Raw genomic sequence first — 6789 nt, forward strand, 5'->3', positions numbered from 1 at the left:
ATTATTAAGTGGTGCTGTTTTTGCTGTCTAAATGCAAATGTTCAACATTTTTTGATAATTGTTGATCTAGAGGGTCCAGAGAATGTTACTACAGTGATTTTATGTATTTTGAGTTTAAAACCGAGGACTAGTTTACAAAAGTAGGTTTTTTTTTTTTTTTTTAAATAATATAACATTTAAAGAATAGTTGGATTGACAGCAATGGTCCTGGAGGCAAAGTTGTTCAGAATGAGGACATCTATATCATATGATATGAAGATCTAGTGGTTGTGTGAATATATTTGCATGTTTTTAGCAAGTTGAGGCCAATTACCATAGAAATTTTGTTTTTGAAGCCGTTTTAACTGTTATAGTGCCACCTATGGTCTGATCTTCATGAAACTTTGCATGCCTGTTTAGCATCATAAAGGTTGTGTGGATTTAAGATGACATCCATGATGGAGAATACACTCACAAACAGAAATTAAATAGTTAAACTGTTATATTAATGTTCATTAAACATTACACACACACACACACACACACACACACACATTTTGTTGCACATAAGAGATTTGTGTATTAAATGGTAGGTGACAAAATGTTTAGTGCAAGTCTTTTTAAGATTTTATATATAATTTTCAGGTTTCACTGTAATCATAATCTTGTATTATTGTCAAATATGATATATGTGTTTAAATGAAGTGTTAAACTTTGACTAAATGTGATTTGAAATGTTATAACAGTGATTTAGTCTTTGCATGAAGTGAAATGAATGGAAAACAATCTGTGAATAGCACTGTTGTAGTCATTTCAATGAGCCATTAGTGGTCTTCTACTGCCATCTAGTGGTTATAGTTGTAATTTCATGACATTTTAAAGAGAGCATTGTTTTTAAGCTTTATAACTGTTACATTGCCTTTTTTTTGCCTGATGTCTTTAAAATGCAGGCTTGTTTAGAATCATATGATGATGATTTGACTTAGGTTTGTGAAATTTTCTTTTCTTTTAGGTTTTATAGACTCGGGTACAGTAGATCATGATCTTATTATTAAGTGGCTATCTAAATGGTAGGGATGTGACAAGACCAGTCGGATTTCGCGAGATCTCGTGACAGTATCCTCCCACAACATTTTGCCATGTTTACATTAGAGCTGCACTATTAATCCTTAAAATATTGAGGTGTCGATTCAAACACCCACGCGATCTTATTCCTAAATGACACTGAGTTATCTATGTCTATTAGGACTGTTTCACATCGCCAGTGTCAGTGGAGCGTGAGAAGCAGGTTTTGTCGCTGCCCATATTAATGAATCAGAAGGTCGGAGTAAATGTGAACGCAGAAAGAGCAACACAAACAGTCTTTTCAACCACATTATAATCATTATTTCTGTGTTACAGATATTTAAATAATAGAAGTACTGGGATAAAAGTTTATAGTTTGGGTATAAACACTTATTGTCTACAGTAGCGATCAAAACCAAAGTATTTTAACACGTGTATCTATTGTAACGCTTATCCTCTTCCGCCAGGAGGTGGCGACAACTGCCCGTTTAAAAAAAAAAGTATGTCATTAAATCATTCATTCAGGAGATTTCAATAGTCAAACAAGTCTTAATAAAGTGAGACACTGTCTCCTTTATTGAATGTTTTTTTTTTTTTTTTTTGTTTAAATGAATATATGTTTTTAAAAGACTTAAGCAATGAACAGTTTGTCAGAACCACTAGTAAATTGTTATTTTGTTTAGTTTTCCCCCAAAATATTTTAAATAATTAAAAATTTTTAAAAAAGGGGGTTTACTTTAAATTCAAGAGTCAATTTTATTTAAAGGGATCAAAAATGTTGGAAGTCTATGTTTTTTAAATAGGGGCTTTTTTTTTAGCCTTTTTAGTTTTGTAACAGCTTGGTTTTTGAACCTTTTCTTTATAGGTTATGTTATAAAAATTTTTTGGTTAAAAATTTATAACACAGTTTTTTTTTTTTAAATTTTTTTTTTTTTGGTTTTTAAAAATTTTTTTAAATTTTTTCCCCCTTTTTAAATGGTTCCCCTAAGAAAAATTTTTTTTTTTTGTAATTTTTCGGGGGAAAAATATATGAGGGTTTTATTTTACAAAACCTGGCTTTTCCAAAATATTTTTGACAATTTTTAATAATTAATGAAGGGTTTGGAAAAGGGTTCCCCAGGAAATTTTTAAATTGGGAGATTTAAAATGAATGTTTTTTGGGGTTTTAAACACCTGTGTTACGAGTAAAACTGTTGGCCCCAACAGTGGCCTTTGTTTAAAATTTCTTAAGCCTTTTAGGGCCATATAAAACCCCCCAGTGGTTTGTCGAGGGGTCCTTAAACCTTGTTTAATGGGGAAAAACTTGGGTGTGGGGCCTTTTTTTAATCCCAAATTTCCAAGATTTAACTTGGAAGGGGCACACAAAATTTTCAGTTTCTTTGAGGTTCAAATTTGATTTTTTTTTCTCTTTATGCCCAAAAGGGGTCAATCCATTTTTTTTTGACCAAAGGCTTTTTTTACAATGCAGTTTGGGAGTTGCACGCCAAATTAAGCCTTTTGGGGGGGGCCCCCAAATTTTTGGCCCCCTTGGGCCTAGAAAAAGTTTTTTTTTGTTTTTTTTCCCGGGTTAAAAAAACCCAGGGGTTTGCGGGTTTTAAATAACCAAAAAAGGGTTTTACAATTTTAATATGAAAAACCTTATTCCCAAAAGGTTTTTAAAAAAATTGCACATGGATTACATTTTGAAGATCTTTTTCTTTTAATTGAGATTTTGTTTTTTAATTTATTTTTGTTTTTTTTTTTTGAAGTTTTAAATGTTGCCCTTGGGTCCTTTCCCCAAAAATTTTCTCTTTTGATCTTGCCTTTTTTAATTTTGAAATTTTGAGTTTTTTGGTTTTTTAAGGCTTTTAAAAAGTGGCCCCCCCTTTTTTCAAATGCCCCCTTATGGCCCCCCGAAAAAAAATTCCTTTTTTGAAAATTTAATCTGGGGCCGAAAAAATTTCTGCAGGGTTTTGGGGGGCCAAAAAATGGTATTCAAAAATAGGTTTTCAAATTTTGTAAATTTAAAAATTTATTGAAAAGGTTTTTGACAATTCTCACTTGGGGAGTTTAAAATTTGCTTTGTTATTTAAAACCAGGATGAATTTGGGGAAAAAAATTTTTGGAATAGGGGCCGATTTTTTTCAAAACCCCGGGTTTGGAAAATTTTAAAGGGCCCAGTGGTTTCTTCGATAGCCTCTTTTAAACCCTTTCAAGGGGAAACTTTGGCCGGGGGCCCTTTTTTTTTGAGATAGAATTTAAAGACCCAGGACAAAAAGGAACCCCCCAATTTTAGGCGAAGCAAAGCATATTTTGCCAATTTTTTTTTTTTCAGGCATAGCCCATAAGTCGGGCTGTCAATTTTTTTTGCCAAAAATTCTTTTCCAGGGAAGGGGAAAAGATATTATTTGGCAGAGATAGCCTTTTTATAAAAAGGTTTCCCCAAAAAATTTTTTGGGGGGGCCCCTTTTTAAAATGAAAAAATTTCAACTTTTTTTTAAAATTGTATTTTTCCCAAGTTTCCTTTTTGGGGCCTCTAAAAAACCCTGGGCTATTGAAAAAATTTTTTGGGAATTCGGATTTTCGGAAAAATACGAAAGGAAAACCTTCATTTTTGGCTTTGAAAGGATTCAACAAAAAAATTTTTTTCTGACAAAAATGGTTTGGAAAAAAAAAAAAAATTTTTTTTTTTCCCGGGCGCCATTTACCCATTTGGGCGAGAGTCAAACCCCCCCCGGGGGGGGGCCCACCTTTCCCAAGTTTTAGTTCAGGTTGGTTTGGGCTGCCATCAGTTTTTGCGGAAAAAAAAATAATAATAATAAAAAAAAAAAAAAATCCTTCAATTAAAAGGGGCTGCCCCGAACCCCTAAAAATCCCAATTAAAGGGTTTCGGGGAACCCCCTTTTTTAAAAATTTTAAAAAAAATTTTTTTTTGGAAAAAGAACTTTTTTAAAGGAGTTTTAAATTTTTAATTTTTAATTTTAAATTTTTTAAAAATTTTAAATTTTTTTGATGGGGAAAAATTTGGTTTTTTGGGGAAATTAAAAAAATTTTAAAATTTGAAATTTTTATTTTTTTTTTTTTAGTTTTAAAACCTTTTAAAGCCATTCGAAAAACCCTTTTTTTTTTAAAATTTTTTTTTAAAAAAAAGGGGTTTTTTTTGGGGTTTTTTTTGTTGCACCTTTTTTAATGACCCTTTGTAAAAGCAAAATTCCCAAATTTTAATTTTGGGGTTTTTTGACCCTTTTTTGGGGGGCAAGGTTTAGGAAAAATTGGGAAAAGTTTCCCAAAATTTTAACTTTGGTTTTTAATGAAAAGGAATGATGGGCCGGGAAAATGCCTTAAAATTTCCAAAAAATTTGTTTGGGTTTTTTCAGCATTTTTGGGGGCCTTTGGGGCCCAAAATTTTACCCTAAAGGTTTTTGGGAAAAAAACCCCCCTTTTTTCCCCCCGTTATTTAAATGGGCCGTTTTTTTAAGGTCTAAATTTTTTTTTCCAATTTTGGGGGTTTTTTTTTGGGGGAAGGTTTTTTAAAATTTTTTTTTCCAAAAATTTTTCCCCCCATTTTAAAAACCCCTTCAAATTTTTTTATTTTTGGGGAAAGGGGCCCATTTTAAAAAAGTTTTGGGAAAAAAAAATTTTTTCCAAAACGGTTTTAATTTTGGAAAAAATTTTGGGGTTTGGTTGCCCCGGGATTTTTTTAAAAAATTTTTTTCCTAGTTTCAAAAATTAATTTTTTATTTTTTCCCCATTTTTTAAAAAAAAAAAAATTTTTAAAAAATAAATTTTCTTTCAAAAATTCCCAAAAAATTTTTGGGGCCATTACACCGGTTTTTTAAAAAACCTCCAATTTTTTAAAGGGTCAAAAAAAAAAAATTTTAAAAAAAAAAAGTTTATAAAATTTTTGGGTTTTAAAAATTTTTCCAAAATTTTTTTTAATTTTGAAAAGGGTTTAATTTTTTTTATTTTTTTTTAAAAAAGGCCAATTTCCTTTTTTTAAATTTTTAAAATTTTAAAAAAAAAACTTTTAAAAGGTTTAAAAAAATTTTTGGTCTGAATTTGGGTTTTAGAAAAGCCCCCCCTTAAAACTTTTTTGGGCTTTTTAAAACCTTTTTAAATTTTAAAAAAAGAAATTAGAAAAATTTTTTTGAAAATTTCCTTTGGGGTTTTTTAGGGGAAAAAAAAGGGGGGAATAAAGGTTTTTCTTCAAATGGGGAAGCCCCCCGGGGGTTTTTTAGGTTTCCCGCCCGTTTAAAAAAATTTGGAAATTTTCAACCCGGCGACGTTTTTATTTTTATTGATTATTTCCCCCCTTTTTTTTGGGGTGGAAAGGTTTAAATTTCCCAAAATTTTTTCCCTCCACCTTTGGGTTAAATTCTGGGGATTAAAAAATCCGGGTCCTTCTACCTATGGTTCAAAATTTTTCCCAAAGAAAGCATTTAAACGGTTTTTTTAAAAAAGGAATTTTTTAAAAAGGGTTTAAAATTTGTTTTTGGTTTTTTTTAAAAAGGCAAAATTAAATTATTTATTTTCACCCAAAAAAAATTTTTTTTCCCCCCCATGAAAAATTTTTATTTTTAGGGAAAATTTTAAAAGGTTTGGATAAAAAAGCCTTTAAAACCGTTTAAGTAAAAAAGGAAATTAAAAGGGTTTTTTTTTTTTGGGAAATTAAGGGTTTTTGAAAAATTTTTTTTTGGTTATAAAAATAAAAATTTTTAAAATTTTTCCAAAATTTTTAAAATAATTTTGAAATTTTAAGGTTTTTGAAATTGCTTAATTAAAAATTTAGAAAAATTTTTCAATTTTTTTTTTTATATTATAAAAGGGGGTAAAAAAAATAAAATTAACCCTTTAAAATTTTTCTTTTGGTTTGATAAACCAAAAGGGGAAATTTCCCTAAAAAAATTTTTAAAAACCCCCCACAAAAAAACCTAAGGATAAAATATTTTTTTGGGGGAAAACCCAAAAGGTTTTGGGTTTAAATGGGGGTTTTCTTTCCTTTAAAAGTTTTTTTTTTTGGATTTAAAATTTTAAAAAGCCCTTTTTTTACCCAAAAAAACAAATTTTTTTAAAAATTTTTTTAATTTCCCGAAAATTTCATTTTTTTTTGGCCCAAAAAACTTCGGGGGAACCCCTTGCAAATTTTTTTTTCCCCCTTTTTGGGGGAAACCCCTAAAGGAAAATGGAGAAAGTGTTGCCCCCGCCAAATTTCGAGACCCAAAAAGGTTTGTGGGAAAAACCCAAAAAAATTTTTGCAAATACAAAATTTTTTTGAATTGGCGGCCCTTTTAAAAAGGTAAAAAAATTCCCTTTCCATTTTCTTGAAGGGAATTAAAATTTTTCCTTTTTTTTTTGCCTTTTAAAAAATTTTTGGGGTTTTTTCTCCAGGAAAAATTTTTTAAACAAAAAAACAAATTTTGAAACTTTTCTCAAAAATTTTAAAAAAAAATGGGGGTTTTTTCAAAAATTTCCCCTTCATAAAAAATTTTTTTCTTTCCCAAAAATTTCAAAAAAATTATTTAATTTTTTTTGGAAATTTTTTTTTTTTCAAACTTCCCTTGGGGGGGTTTTAAAAAACAAAAAAAAACAAAAGGTTTTCAAGGGAAAAATTTTTGGTAAGTGGTTTAATTTTTAAGGGTTTAAAATTTTTTTAAAAAAACCCAAAAAATTTTTTCAAATAAAATTTTAAATTTTTAAAAAAAAAAAAAAGGGGAAAAAGGAAAAACCCTTTGGGATTTTTAAAACCCGCAATTGTTTTAAAAAATT

Source organism: Labeo rohita, unplaced genomic scaffold (genome assembly GCF_022985175.1).
Source record: "Labeo rohita strain BAU-BD-2019 unplaced genomic scaffold, IGBB_LRoh.1.0 scaffold_576, whole genome shotgun sequence".
Lineage (NCBI taxonomy): Eukaryota > Metazoa > Chordata > Actinopteri > Cypriniformes > Cyprinidae > Labeo > Labeo rohita.